General features: G+C 36.6%; 1 protein-coding gene and 1 long non-coding RNA gene across 2 annotated transcripts in view; one reads left to right on the forward strand and one right to left on the reverse strand.

The window, feature by feature from the left end:
- The window catches only part of LOC137400843 (tripartite motif-containing protein 59-like), a 135249-nt gene that overhangs the window by 104150 nt on the left and 14459 nt on the right, over positions 1–16640 (forward strand). The gene's annotated exons all lie outside the window — the stretch shown is intronic.
- Positions 12900–14876, reverse strand: LOC137401210 (uncharacterized). Its single transcript, XR_010979299.1, has 2 exons — positions 14804–14876; positions 12900–13194 (listed from the first exon to the last, which is right to left on the reverse strand). It is a non-coding gene; the product is annotated as an uncharacterized lncRNA (long non-coding RNA).

Consider the following 16640-nt stretch of genomic DNA (forward strand, 5'->3'; position numbering starts at 1 on the left):
TGAAATTAGTCTATGCCAAATAGAGTTACACTAAAGCCTCTACAGAGGCTAGGAGGACTGTGTGCAGACAACTCCAAGCCTCCACAGAGGCTTGTATGACTGAAATGGTTAAGAAATTCCCCAGACCCATTCCTTGTTTTTTTTGTAGCAATTTTCGTACATTGTGCGTTCCTTGAGCCAACGAAGAAAAAAAATTTCTCGAGGCAATTTAAAACTCCGAACTACCTCCTCAACTCTTTCTTGTTGGTAGGTGCCTTAAAACTTCGCACTGCTTCAGTTTTTTTTCTGCATTTGCTTTATGCTCTCTTCAGAAATATCATGGCCCAAAAAACCAACACTGGTGTGTTAAATTGGCGTTTGTCAATGTTTGAGGTGATTCGAGCCAATTTCAGCTTTTGCAGAGCGGCTTATACCCTTTCCCCATGCTCTTGCTGGCTAACACCATAAACCGAAATACATCAATGTCATTTAATCAAATTGTTCAACTCAAAAAATAAATTTGTATCGTCAGCATATAGAATAGGTTTTAAATGATTAGTAGATAACACAAGATCATTAATATATATATTAATAGTCAGTAAGCCACCTCCAATTATTGCTCAGTTCCGCTTGTTGCATGGATATACACCGTGTAGGTTGTGAATTATAGAGTTGAAGGTGCTGAACATAGATATATATACCTAGATTGGCCAATAATAGCTAGCCCCATTGGTGGCCTTGTCAGACTTGAATGCCATGACGCAACGTAATCATATTGTACCTTACGCTTGACTGACCGCAAGATTCATCATTAGTTTACAATGGCTGAAGCTGAGAAGGGTGTGTCAGCTGCTACTAAGGTGAGTTTTTTACTACTTTTAATATCAAAGATAGGCTTGGAACTCCTAAATATTAGCTGTAAGGCTTTATAGTAAAAACTAGAACAGTTTTCATACCAATAGTGGACATATTTTCCCCATATTTGACACTTTGAAAAAATTATTGAAGACAATCAAATCAGCAGACATCATTGTTTGTCAAGTTACTATCAACTTCAACTTGTTTGATTCATTAACTGATTGACTCTCTCTTGGAAGGTTTCCTTAACTTTGCCCAAGGAGCTGCTTGTGTAATACCGCTACTTTGTGATGCTTGAGTCATTAATTTGGATACCATCTTGCTATAAATCACTAAGTCAGAATGGAATTCATATTCATTGCTACTTTGGCAGCGATCTCACCATTATTCATCAAGCTCACAGTCATCTGAGAGGACTAGTAAGAATTGCTGCGTTGCTTTTGGATGTTCCAATTATCCAAGAAAATGCCCAGAGAAAAGCTTCCACAGGTAGGACAATATAACAAACATTCACCCTGCTAATCGTTGGGAGAATTCATGAACATACTACATGAGCATGGCTTGGAGCATGGTTATCTTTGGCTATAATCAGGCTTAAAAGTTTCCATCATTTGACAAGGTTAATGCTACACTTCTCAAAGGGAAAAAGTCAATAATCCAATGAGCAAAAAACACCACTAATTGTATGTATCTTTTATTACTTGTTAAGTTTTCCTACTGCTGCTGATCGCAAGGATGCCTGGATTAAAGCAGTGAGACGAGAACAGTGGACCCCAAGTAAATCTTCTGTACTTTGTTCAGACCACTTCACTAGTGACAGCTACCAAGTATCACCTGGTATTGGGAAAAAAGCTAGATTGAAGGCCAATACCATACCAACATTAGAGTTTGTCTTTTAAGACATTGATTGATAAAATTCAAATTTATCAAAGACAACTGTTGTAATGAAGGATAACTTATATCTCCCTCTTTCGCAAATGCTAGCATTAGCTGCTATTGTATGTATTTAATTTTACATTTTAAATAATCACATTTCCTTGTATTATTTTTTGATTGTTGCTTTTTGAAAGCATGTGGTAAATTATGACAATAACCAACATCTTCTTTCTGTTACAATATCTTGTTTTGAGTGTTTTATTTGCATTTTTAGAGTATGGAAACCAAGCAATATATATTTAATTGTTCGATATATAAATAAATTGCACCAACATGCGAGTATATTAACATACGAGCTCAGTCTCGGAACGCATTAAGCTCGTAAGTTGAAGTATGACTGTATAAGTTTTTAGCTTTTAAGAGCTTGTAATCACCTTCTCATATATTTCACACCTACAACACAACAGAGTAAGGTATGGTGAATCTTGTGACGCCAAATAACTGCAATGTGAATTTTGTTGCAAGTCAACCTTTAACTTGCTTATGCATATTGTACAAATAACTTGGTATTGTCCTTTCATGACTGGCTTCTTAGTGGTGGCAATTAGTGCTAGCCTGGCAAAGTTTTTCATCAATCCAGCACTACTAAGCAACACTCTTGTCGCTTTCTCGCTGTGGTTGCAAACCTCAATCACCACAGGCAAAGACAAAGTCAAGCCACCCTGATTCTTAACTGTAATTAGGGAATTTGTTGCTTGGTTTACATCAACGTTGGTGAAATCCACGATGCTAATGACACAATCATTACACTTCAGCTTTGGTGACCTAGCCAGCTGTAAAATAATCATTCTGTCTCATTTTTGACTTCAGACATACTTGCATACTCATCATATTTAGTCATGTTTAGTTCAGCATATTAGTCTATTTACCTAGCCAAGGTCTGGCTCTTTGAGTGGGTGGGCTATTTCCCCTCCCCTCTCCATTCCCCTTCTCTCTTTTCCCCTTCTAACTTATTCTTTGGAGAAGGGGAAAAGAGAGAATGGGGATAAGAGAGGGTTGCAAATAAAGCCATAATGGCTCATGATTTGTGTGCAACAATTCATAGCTTTTATAGTTTTAATCTATGGTGGTTATCAGATATTATCACAGAATTGCTTTAGTTTACTGGATTATGTATACAAGAAGGTTTTTATGTAAAAATAAATGTAATTTTGTTACCTTCTTCCCATTAGATTCATTGTAAACAGCAGTGCAGTCAAGCGTGAGGTACAATACAGCGACGTTGCGTCGTGCTATTTAGGTCTGACAGGCTTTTTCCCTATTGGCCAATCTAGGTATATATATATCTATGGTGCTGAACAACATGGCAGATAGTAACTCACTGCAAACCGGCACATTCACTCAGAGTTAACGTTTTGGAAACTAAAATTGAGGAGTTGCCCTCTCTTGCCAAAAGAATTTCGGCCATTTGATTGGTTCAGGGCGCAAGGTCGTTTAAGTGTGAACACAGTGTGTGTAGTTCTAGCATTTATTTATCTTGAGAAATTGAGTTCCAATCGACATGTTTTTGATTTCTGAGTAAGATAATCAGCATTATGATTTGTTGCTGCTCCTTCCAAAGCACTAGCCAAAGAAATCTACACAAATAACTGAGTCAGCAATGCTATGATAAGTTGCTGAAGTATGCCAAAGCCTGGGTAGTTACTAATAAAGATAAAAAAAAACTCTGTTCAAGGAATTTATACATTCTTATACTTATGATGATGTTGTTGATAAATCTACTGGTAGCAAAGCTGAGCTGCCTTTCATTCACCAAACCTGTTATGTAAGGATAACCAGCTTAGCAAAGCTCAAATCAGTACAACAGTCAAATGTAAGTAATCTTATAATTCTAAGCTCACCTCCAGTACCTAATGATGTTTTAAAAATTTTAAATTCCATTCATTGAATTAAAATTACAAACTTTGAGCTAGGCTTTCACTGTTGTCCAGACAACTCTGAATGATATGTATGAATGCATGTATCTGGTTACAATCTATTGGTACGTTTCTTTCAAGATTGTAACACATGAGAATGAAGATCCTAAGCCAACTACTAAACAACTGCGCTCTTCATCTTCAATAAGAGCTGAAACAACGCTACACAAACTGTGTTATTTGTGGAAAAAAGGAGCGGTGGACTACAGGGGAGATCTAGGAAAAAAGTGGGTGATGCAAAATTTGCGTAATATATCTAGGGTGGGAGGAGGTATGTGGGGCCACCCCTTGCCTGGCCAGCCTTAGCGGAACATTTTTAAATTTAGGCATCTTAGAATGAAGGAGAGGTGTGTTGGAGCCCAAAAAAGTGTAATCATTTGTTTGTAGCAAACAACAAGTTTAGAGGTAAAAATTGACATTAGATATGATTAATTAAATTGGTGTTTTATAATGTTTATTATACTATGTATATTAAGATTACATGTAAACAAAAAGTTAACAAACATTTGTGCAATAAAATAAAATCAAGACAAAATTAATCCCAAAACCTCAACAGCCATTTGGTTTGGCTTTGCAGAAATAAGTGAACGATGCTCTTATAAAACAGACATAGTAGGGCATACTTTTTGGAATTTGTTTTTTGTTGTTGAAAGAAATGATCCAGAGTTCGTTTTTGGCCTTTTTTCTGAGACATTTTGCTTTTAAAATTGCTTGTAGTGCTTCTTTGAAAAAAGTTGTGGCTCGAGTGGGGATGTCTATTAGAACCATCTTCATTTGTTTATAAGCTAAACAAATTCAGGTCAAGGTTATTAAAACTTGATCGTTATAACGAGCCCTACTAGGCCATTTCCTCCTAAAGCAAGTTCTCAGTGATATGTAATTCACTCGATTCTTGAAGGATTTTAAATCTTTTTTTATATTTTTTGCCACAATTAGGGTGTTGCATTTTGCACCATATGCACAACAGTAGATCCGCCCCTAGACTAAGAAAGCTGGTAAGCGCATCAGATATGGTCTACTAAGGGCAGAGGCCAACGATGCTGGTAAGTTAGGTAACCTCGGCATTATCTTTATCACAACCATGGTCTACAGTAGAAACTAATTAATCTAGCATTTGTGATGATTTGTTGAATTGTTATGTTTGTTTTTACAAGGTAAAATAGAACAAGCTGATGAGCTAAGAGCTGATCATAGCCTCCTGGTACATTTTCTCTCTGCTGACGCCGTCGCTCAGGAGATGTGTTACAACAGACAGTGTTACTACCAATACCCTAGGCTGAAATCCTTGTGCAACTCCCACACACAAGACACGGCCGATTGGTGTAATCACTGTACATGGTTATTTGTGTGAATATGAACATTATTGCTTGATGTTCTGTACATAACTGCTCCCATCGTCTAATATCAACCAAAACCAGAGTACAAACTAATATGAGATGTCCGTCATATACTTAGATTTTAGCAAGGCACCAAATGAAATACGCAAAGTGTGTAAATTGTGATTTACATCAATACTTAATATGTAGAATTTAAATTATTTATAACATGCCATGATTCAGCTATTATACTCTGTTTCTTTTCAGTGAATCTTTATTCAATCAGGTAAAACCTAATATATGTAATACTGCACAATACATAGATTGTGTGAAGTGTGGCTATTTCTTTTGCAAAACAGGATGCATAATCAAACACCTAATACACTTTCATCCTGTCTGTGTATGTGAAATTGGAAAAACATCTTAACACGGCCTATGCTGGACTGTTGTCCTTCCAAACAATATAAAATTGATGATCGCTTCCTTGCTGAGGGAGCACCTTCTTATGAATTACAGTACATGCTATCTGAACATAATGGTATATGGAAACCTATTGCGACAAACAGTACCATATGCCCCAGGGCTGATACTCTGAAAGAAACACCCACCTGGATAGGCCCAGACTTGGATATTGTACCCCCAATCACCTGGTTGTTCAATTTGAATTTGGATATTGTACCCCCAATCACCTGGTTGGTCAATTTGAAATACACTCCCTAAACACTGGGAGTTCTCTAGAGTTCCCAGGTTCCACGCCCCGCTAAACATCCCATATGATCCATGCATTAATAAAACAAAAAAAAGCTACAAACAAAATTCTCAATTTCATTTAAATACGTTTTTATTTCGGATTTTTCGTTTGTTTAGTATTGCAAAAACGATCGTTTTTTCTTCTGAAAACGGCTTATTTTTTGTTGCTAATCTGTTGCTAATAATTGTTGCTATTTTAGTTTACTATTGGTAAGAAAATTAAACAAAAAAAGGCAATTAGCTAACCATAAATCAATTTATAAAAACCGTTCGTACGGCGACATAATAGTAGCTCTGCCCACTAACATAAGTATCGCAAAACGAAAAAATGTCGCTATGCCTGCAAAAGGGTTGATAAAACTGATTCCAAACATCAACCATCAGATCATCATTTTCATTTACAAAGGAAATCATAATGGCTATCAATGAAATAAATATATTATTCAATCTGAGTATATTGCTAAAGGGTTGCTAAGATGATGCACTGTCGACTGTCTCTCTTCCCTTCCTTTCCCCGTCAGCAAGCAAGCAGCAATCTGCATTAAACTGAAGACTGGAATTTCGGTACAATTTCTTGGTATTACTTGGGCTGAATAAAACCTTAATGAGCATGGACCCTTTTACTGGCATGGTTGTGGAAACCCCCCCTAAAGTAGCAAATTTACTGACAGTGCCCCATGGTCTGAAAACCCCCCTAAAACGGGATTTTGGGCCGCACCTAATGGGCCTTTAAGGGTGGAGTATCAGCCCTGGGCCATATGCATTTGTAATAATGTTTTACTTATTTTTTTAGTAACCTGGAGACACGACTCAGCCCTACCTTCTGCCGGGAAGTGATCACTTATCGATTAGTTACCATGAAGTAGATCTTATCAATGACTCAGCTAAGAGAGCTCCACAATAAGTATGATGATGCCCCTGATGTCGAGAGGTATGCATGATCAATACATAGAGCCAGTAATGGATTGTTCATTAGTTTATTCGGGAAGATGTTCTCTTTGTGAAAAAAACCAAACATGATTTAATAATGACTTGCAGCCAAGAATATCCTAAATTGCTCAAAGAACTGTTGGTTTGCCAATAATAAGTAGTTTACAAACTGATCATCATACTTTTTGTCTAGGAGCTCTGCAAAAATGGTACCTCACACAGAGTGAGGAAGTACTCAAGTACTCAGTGTCTTTTGCTCATGTAAGGCTAGTAAATGTCAGTCTGGACAATGTGGCTGCTATAAGCAGAACCTAAAATGCACCGAGTTCTGTCGGTGTTGTCACTGTGAGAATAAGGTTGGAAGAGATGAAAACGATGAAAGAGAAATCCAAGAGGATGAAGACTTTGATGGCAAATTTCAGTTCTGGTGTATTTGAATCCATTATTTTCTTCATTTGTTCCAACATAATCTAGTTTTAACTTTTCCTTAGACCAGTAGATAATCAAACAAATAAACCACCAATGTTTTTTAACTTGTTTGATAATTCGCAAGGCATATGCCAGCAAGCGGGCATTTCTATCCACCCCTGGGATTTTTTCAAAATCAAAATCTTTAGTTATACTTTCATTTGAAAGATATGAGTGTACAGTCAATAAACTTATGAAAATTTAATGCTCAGTTTGATTTTGAAAGATGTAATGATATGTAATGAAGGTGGTTTGTCCGTATTGTTATACACCCCTGATTTCCCGGCTACCATGCCGGTTTGGAGCGAGTTACTACCCAGATTTGAAAAATTCAGGTTTTCTGACCAAGAAACCATTTAAATTGTGTATATCCATGTAACTGGAGCTGAACTCAATTTTAGGCCACTTTTTAGATAGTGACTTACTGACTAAGAATAAGGTTGGACCCAGAATAGAACCATGAGAAACGCCACATTTTATACTTGAAAAGCTAGATTTATATTTTTCTATGAAGGTTACCTGTTTTCTATATCCACAACATTAGCCAAAATGTATATTTTATGTTTTAGACACAAATGGCACGATCACAGTTTACAATTGCATATTACAAATTTCTGTAATGTTTGTGTCAAGGTTAGAAAGTTTGCAGTAAGCAGCAATCACGCTAAAATTGGCGTCGCGAATATTGCAATGCTAAAACAGAAGCGTGATAAATGGCCAAGCTTGGAATGCATCAGCATTAGAAGCTCTGACAGGTCAGCGTGTCAGGCTGCCGAGAAAGGACTGCATTCGTGTTGGAAGGCTTGCTACAACAGTGCTTGTCAAAACAATTTATAAGCAAATTGTTTGACAGGTAACGCCGGCATAGGAAACTTGGAAAAACTAAGACTAATGGCAATCTCTTCCCACTGCTACAAACAGCGTAATAATTGATGTATTACCCCTATTAGGTGCTAGGCCAATAGGCTAAAAGTGCTCAAAAATCTAGTTTTTGTGGCAAGGTCTTGGTCTTACATGAAAATTTGTGTCTAGTACTTTTAAGACCTGAACTGTTGGAAAATGCAGAAATACTGCGGCTAAAATCTTTACATGTACCTCTAAATGGCTCCCGAACATGACCCTCAAGTGCATTTTTATCCATTTTCGCCAAAATTTTGACCTTTTGAGACTCATAAATCAATTTTAAGAACTATTTTCTTTGTTATAATTGGTGCATATAATTGATAATAATATATTGTCTGATGATGTTATAAAACAATTTTTAGCCAATTCTGGCCAAAACTGGTAAGTACAGCATAAAAAATCTTTCACTTTTTGGCCCAAAACAGCTATCAGCCGCTGAAGGAGAACTAAGCTATATGAGGTAAAAATCTGATTAGATTACAGCAACCAGTGAGCATGGAAATCATTTGGGCATTCAGATATCCAGTTGAAAGTATCATAATTTGTTCAAAAGCTTAGTGTGACAATTTGACAATAAATCATAGGGGGGATAACTCTGGTAATGTACTCCATTACACACAACGCCCGTTGCTTGTTGATTTTGCAGATACATATTATTAATTATGGTACATACAAAACTACATTTACACAACTAACACAGCGTACAACAGCACCACTACATCATTGGGTCTGAGATGTAAGTCAGTGTTGTCAGCATCTTGCAGTTGATGGTGCATTTTAGCTGCGACAAAAGTAAACTCCTTCAGCAGGGATACCTGAAGGCTCTCCAAGTTTTCAGAATGTGACTGTAATCGAACATGGTTTTTCATTAGAGGGAGACCTGAGCGTTTTCCTAATATGTATGGTGGTAGACAAGGCTTTTCTGAGGCTTTCAATAAGCGATCTGTCTTTGATACAGGTGTTGATGTTGTACGTTGTACAGGAACGGATACATAGCTGTTTTGGAATATACCTTTTACTTCTGTTTTGGAATATGATACCATTTACTTTATGAGTTGTTCCCTCTCCAGTTTGTGTTTCTTCGTTGATGTCTATGTTGTCATACACTAAGGTTATGGGACTATGTAAAACATGTTCTTGAGGAACCATGGAGTCTTTGTCTACTTCTCTCTGGGCATTGCTGGTCTCAGCTCTGTAAATAGTCTCGTTGTTCACACAGTGTCTGTAGTTATTTAGCAAGGACACAAGATCTGCGGAACCAGCTATGGTTCTAACTGCTATTCCCAATACCATAGATTTTGGACAAGGATTCCTTCCCTTCGCAGCATGACATGATGTCCTGACATATACTGAAAAGCTTTGTTGCATAGTCAGACCTGATAAAACTATATTCAGAGAAATCGGCTATATCTTTAACAAGGCCTGAGATAACAGCTAAGAAATTAAAAAGCTCTGCCGGACCTGCAGCGTAAAACTGGTCCAAAGTTGTGTTTGAAGCACTGGGTGGGAATGATGTTTTATACTTATGATTGTCTATTGAGTTCTTTAGTGACACACTTGCATGACTTAGCTTAGAACCATCAGTGTTGATATATATTTCTTCCAAACTGCAATCGCTGTCGTCGTCTATTTTGAATTGGACATGATGTCTGCAAATTTCACACCTGTAGCGTAGACGAACTCTGAGGTTTTGCGGGATTTAGGTTGCTCGAAGATTAGTTCAGTGAACTGCTTTTTGAGTAGCGTCTTCAGTTTTGACGTCCTGTATGAAAAAAGTGTAATTTTTTAGTGGCATACATCAACACACAAATTACATTAGAAGTCACAGTAGTCCATGAACATTAACCAGCCACACATGCGTTAGCTGATTTTGATACTCTTTTTTATCAGTGAAGCTTTTGTGGAGTGCAAGCAGGTCTGTCACGGCAAAGCACTCCTTTGAGATGATAACTTTTTGGAGAAGTTCTGCACAAAACTGTGGATGTAGCTCATTGGTAGTATTATCAGTAAGGCCAGATCGAGATCTAATAACAAGACACAAAAATCAAAACATCATTTGACATGATTACCAGGAGCTAACAACAGTAGTGATAGTATATTCCATAGTATAAGGGGTGCAACATACAAAAAACAGTATCAATGGAAAAGCAGGTTAAGAAAGAATAAGCAGTGTACTGTTTGTACTAGTTCACTATCCTACACTGTTTCATAGTATGAAAGCCATAACCATTTTCATGAATAGCCACACAAGTGTTAGGTGTTGATTGCTATTGTTATATGTTTACACACAAAACAATATACCATGAGATTAAAGCTGCCACAATTTTGCAAGGTTTCCTGGTTGTAGTGACTATCTGTAAAAAGATGATAAATTAGCAGACTACAAGCATGCAATTTTGTGCAAAATAGATAAACCAATTTAGGGAATTATGTAAAAGCTGTGTCTCCCAAAAAATCAATGATGACAATTTGAAACAACACTGTTGCCTGTTGCAGTAACCACAGAGACGTAACTTTTATATTGTATACAGTATGTAACAGGTGAGTTGACAACGAAATGACCAACCTGTCAGCATCAGCTATGTTTATGGGTAGACCTCTCCTTATAAAAAGCTTGTAACAATGCTCGTGATACATAATTTCTATTGACACTGCATCACCAACACCAAAATGTACAGATATATTGTTGTCAGTAACCTCTCCGCAACTTGCTTCAGCTTGTCTAGAATGTAGTTTCAACAGAGTATATAAATGAAACTAGGCTAACTGGGACCATATATCAAATTAGTTCTATTTTGCATGTAAATATAAATAGTGGTCCAAAGAGAAGAAGCTACATAGTACAAGCCAATTAATCGTTGATACCTGCTTCTTTTGTTTCTGCCTTTATTAGTTTGTCTCTTCGAGTACCGTGTCTCTTCTTATAGAAGAAATTATCCTTCTTCTTGGATATGACACATATTGCAGGCAGCACACGTCTGGTCAAGCAACTAGCCTTGACATCTGAATGTGAGCGTAGTTTTTTCCTCACTGGAGGATCAGTGTCAGAAGAAGATGTTAAGGGTATCTGACTTTCTAATGTCTTTAAAACATAACAGGGTTATAGTTTCATCAGTATGCTAATGTGATCTTCATTGTCCTTCTGATCATGCTAACCAAAATTCCTTTGTTTGTTTGGGTTCTAATTACAGTTTTGTTTGGTTAAGGGAGTAAGGTAAAAAAACAAGCAATGCAAACAACATTAACATGTGTATAAACCAGTGAATTTGATGAACAATTCTTTGTTGAGAACAAACACCCCTCACATGTACGACAGCTTTTGCCCTTTTCTGTGCATTGGCTAACTTTTTTTATCAGTAAATCTAGAGTAACAGGCCTTTTGATTGTAAGCACACACAATTATAGGGGGCACCATAGAGGCCAAACTTTATTCTGGCTGTTTTTCTGAAGATTGCCATATTTCTAGGCACTTTTAAAAATTCTCTAATGTTTTGCCAGTCAATTTTTTGATATTCCTATATTGATGTACTGTCCTCACAGGGTTAAAGAACTGAGTCCAACTGATTCAGGTTCATATTGCTTATTTGAAACTCAAACCGCGAAAACTAAAATAAAAGCTTAACATAATGACGTAAAATATTTTGGCATGTGTTTGTAGAAGCTTATATCTGTAGGCAATTTGCACACTTCCAACCAATATAAAATCAATAAAATATATATGTTCTATAATATGAAAATGTTACAATAATTACATGAATGATTGCTTATAATATAAATTGCATACCTCTTTGGCCTTCCACCCAGGTAAGGCAGTAAAAAGACTTGATCACTTGTATGTCAAGCTATGACTGTTGATAAAGTGTAAATATTAAAAACTACATGCTGCCAACTAGCAGAGTATCTTGGTATAAAAATTGCTTAGTACAAATCAGCAGAGTTTATATACTGTTGGCTATAACATAAACAAAAATACAATTTATTGCAAAATGGCAATGCAAGAGCTATGAATCTCTTTAGCTTAGCTAAAAATGCACAAAATAGGATTAAAATGGTCAATTTGATTCCTAGGCAGCATCAGTGCCTACAAGCATAGATTATATAAACAAGCAACACTAACTAAGATATTATACTGTCGTTAATGCGATGATGATCTCCGTAGGCTATTCCGTAGGCACTAGGTGAATGTGAAGTTTGTTTACTACATTTGATAGGAGATGACAGCAGCACTCCATGGCTAGCACATGTTGAGAAAATTGTTGAATCAAAAGCACCAAGTAATAATAATAATAACAAGATAAAGCTTAATACATGATGTAGTTACAAGTTAGCTGTCTGATGTTATTGCAGGAAATTCACATTATAAATGTGCAGTTGAATCGCTAAAATCAGTACTGTCCAATAGGATTGCTCGATTTTGTGTATAGGGGAATATAACTCCATTATTCGTTGGAGTTGTTTCCCCAAATCCTCAAATACAAAAAACTACCCTTTGTGAAGATTTTTCACGCAGTATCTCACTATATTTGAACTCTCCATAAAAAAATGCCCTTAGTAGGCAATTTTCACTTATGTCCATGACCTTGCCACCACATTTTTCCAAAAAGGACTTTGGCCTAGCACCTATATGCTCTCATGTATCAAGCATAGTAGCCATCTAACCATTACAGTTGATGAAGAGATATTAACAAGCTTGACTATATATGATTTCTCTATACTACACATGAAGAAGATGTATAGCCATATACTAATAAATTACAGGGACAAGCACAAACAAGGACATACATACATCGAACCGACGACCAGTCATAAACGAATCGATTGCTTACAACAAATTTTATAGATATAGCTTATAACATCATTTATTATAGATAGTATGACTTTATAAAATCATAATATAACTATGCATGCATTCGCTTTATGTATGAATAATTAGAACTGCCTCGGGATGAGTATTATAGCAAAATCCAATTTATATAAATCAGCTATTGTCAGTTTTCAGGTTATGGCAATCTTGTACAAATTATTGATTTAGTCTAATTCTTGAGCGTATCGCATCATCATGAAACCCCATAAGATGTCAACTGTCAAGGCGTCAGATATTAAATGTCAGAAAGGAACGCTGACTGACATCGAAGACACTAGAAATAGACATAACGAAATATTTGTAAGAATCCAGTGACATTTGACACTAATCCGAGAATAAGTATATAAGGAAAACCTGACAGCAAGCCAAAAGAGACAGGACTGGCCACGAGCGAGAGCGCATCTGGCAGTGAGCTAGAGACAGGATCTGGCAGCGAGCCAGAGCTCATCTGGCAGCGAGCCAGAGCGCATCTGGCAGCGAGCCAGAGACATCAACTTGGGAGCGAGCCAAGCAGCAAAAAAGGCCGCATAGAGAGAGGCTAATATAAGCCATAGGAGCCTGTAGCAGACAGCCTGCAGAAGATAGACCCATTGAAGAGGAAACATATAGCGGATACAATTTACCCAAAGAGGTGAGAAGCCAGGCAACTACAAAGCCCTGAAAAAATAGAATTTGTTCAGCCCCCCTGCCAGCAGAAGGAGCCATCACTACACGCCACATCACTACAAGCCTTGCAGACACGTAATTATTGAACTTAGAAAAGGCCATAACTAATAGGGCTAATTATACAAGCGTATTGTTGTTTGCTTTGGCTAGTTAGTATTGACAGAATTACTGTTATTTCTGATCTTCTAAAGGAAATAGAGTTCACAAACACTTGAAAACAAACCACTGGCACATTTTTGTTGTTTATTAGATAATTGCCTACAAGCAGTAGTAGGCCTAGCAATCTCCATACTACTTGTTGTGAACCTTGATACTTGGGCTCATCATTGCAATAGCGCGTTATTGTCAAAAAAAACTGCTAGGAGAACTATAGGAGTACTCATTTTCATTGATTGAGTTGTTATTTCAATTTGACCTCATAGCAGCAGTCTGATTTTTGTTGGGCAGAAGTGCCACTTTTTCTGCTGTCAAAATTTGTCTTGGGAGAAATTGAACTCAAGCTCCCGAGGATAACCATTACACATAGAACCACAGAACCATAATATTATTACACTCAGAGGAAAAACATAAAAACAATACATCTTATTGTTATTGTTCAAATATTATAACCAAATATAAAATAGTTCTTACAAAAAAATTAAATAACTAATTTAATTTTGTTAAATCAAAATAATCAAACATTTCTCCCTTGACAAAGAAATACAAAAAAAAACATTTCATATCATTATTTGAATAGTTATTAAATAAATTAAATATTTATAAACAAATATTTAAATTTCTATATAGTTGAAATATACAAAATTTCTCCCTTGACATTTGTAGAGTTTTGCTATGAAATTCTAATGTGCAAATCCAACCTAGCAGCACAGGTTCTGAAGTCAAATCAACTGCAACGATAATCGTTTTTAAAAAAACTATATGATAAACATACTTGCCAACTATCACGCATTGGGCGTGAGACTCACGCAATCACTCCAAAGAAAAAATGAAAATGTGTGAGATTTTTGCCCCAATTTCCGCAATTTTATATATACTATCATTGATGCATCAATTGCCCCAAAACCAAATCTCACGCATTGACACACTCTTGGGTTGGCAGGTCTGATGATAAATACACTACGTCAAAGACGAAAAGTATGCTCGTTTAAATAACTTATATAGTCTGAGTTAATTACAAATTAATTGAGTGAAACTGCTGCACGATCAAGAATACTCACAAAAAATTTCTAAATTGTACTATTTGTGTATGTTCAAGGCGAAAATAATGAGGCTGGCCGTCAACGCCTTGCGAGTTTCAGACAAACAGAAATGGTCATATTAGACTCGATAGTTAGTGAACCTGGTCGCAAGACGTTAACAGAAAAAGATAGGGTCGTCACTCGTACACAAACAGCTGTACTCCGCGTTCGGCGTACGGATACCAATAATCAGGCCGTAACCAGTGGCGTACAGGGACTATATGACACTGGCCGTAACCTGGACGACAACTAGGATCATCTAATACGTTGCCAACGATTTATTCGTTTTGCGATATCGATATAAGTAGAAGTAAAAATGTAAAAAGGATCTCAGGCTGCAAAGTAAGAATGTCTAGTTTCTTTTTGTCTCCAAAAAGACGACTGAGCCTGTCTATTTCACCGTTTTAATATCTATTTCACCATTTAAATTGACCGTCGATTGACATAACGTATATCACAAGCTGCAAAGTATATAAATGATGCGTAAGGGTGAAAGGAAATTGTGTAACAGACAATCTAAATATATTTAAACATTTTCTATAGTTCCTGATCAGAAGATAATACTCAACACCATTAGTACAGTGGAAACACAGAATATGTTTAGTTTTCGTGCTATTTATTTAAACAAGATTGTCGTTAGTCCTTTTTTGATAAAATATGAGCAGACATACACTTAACATGGCTGAGTGTGACATTCTTTACATGTGCGTATAAACAATTTTATTTAGTCGATCATTAACTTAAAAGACTATCTTTTCTAGGTAATAGATGACATCTCTATTTCTTTGACTCTTTTTGCGAAATGAGGAATTACAAATGCATTGTCTCTTTATGCTAGAGATACAGGGGGTGAAGTAAAATCAGGACAGCCCGCGAACCAGGCCAAGCTGGAACTCAGGCTTGGGTAAAGTAGCTTAGGCACCTTCAATTTAACTATACTTCTGTCACTACCAGCGTAAAAGCCGCTAATACCGACTTGCTATCACACAGACGATAGCAAGCCGTGTATATACCAATGCAACCCCAACAAGAGCCGATAAATCAGACTCTATATACTACAACCGATAGCAGACTGTATATTCTAGCACACCTTTTAAGCCAAGCTGACTAGGTTACAATAGTACGCAGTGGTGAGACATTCTCTAAAACAGGCACCATGTTCACACCAAATTTTACGTCCTAAGGGGTATATTATCCTAGTCATCACATTAAAGGTGTTATGGGTATATTTCAGTAAACTAGATACATAAATGTGGTATGGGTCCATGGGGTTCGTTAGTAATAGAACTTGATTATAATGAATTATGTAATCCATAATAGTAAACTGTCGTAATCAATTTAAATAGAGATATTAAATTTTCACTGCTACTACCAACGTTGATGGCAGTTTCTGACAGGGCGATAGCGGAAACATACTAAGGTCCTTCGTGTGAAAGCAAATACCGCCCCATATTGAAAAGAGCAAAGATTTATGTTTACGGAGCTGATTGGCTGATTTGGCTAATTGCGCTTGGCGTAAAGAAAATCTTATTTGTGTATTTCTATTCACATTTTACTGGTAATCCGTTCATGTAGCCTTTTTCTGTAAATGCAGTAATAAGAGTGTAAAACTGTGTGCTATTGTGACTATAAAACATGTAACTTTAAAAGGGTTAATTGTGAAATAATGTTTGATGGGCTATGGGTCATTTGCTCAAACCCTAGGAAATTGGGCTATGGGTCCAATTCCAAACCTAGGTGTGCACATGGTGTCTGTTTTAGAGACTGCCCCACCCCTGGGCAAAAGAATATGTGTTGTACTTGAATAAATTTATTG

This window comes from Watersipora subatra, chromosome 7, assembly GCF_963576615.1.
Source record: "Watersipora subatra chromosome 7, tzWatSuba1.1, whole genome shotgun sequence".
Lineage (NCBI taxonomy): Eukaryota > Metazoa > Bryozoa > Gymnolaemata > Cheilostomatida > Watersiporidae > Watersipora > Watersipora subatra.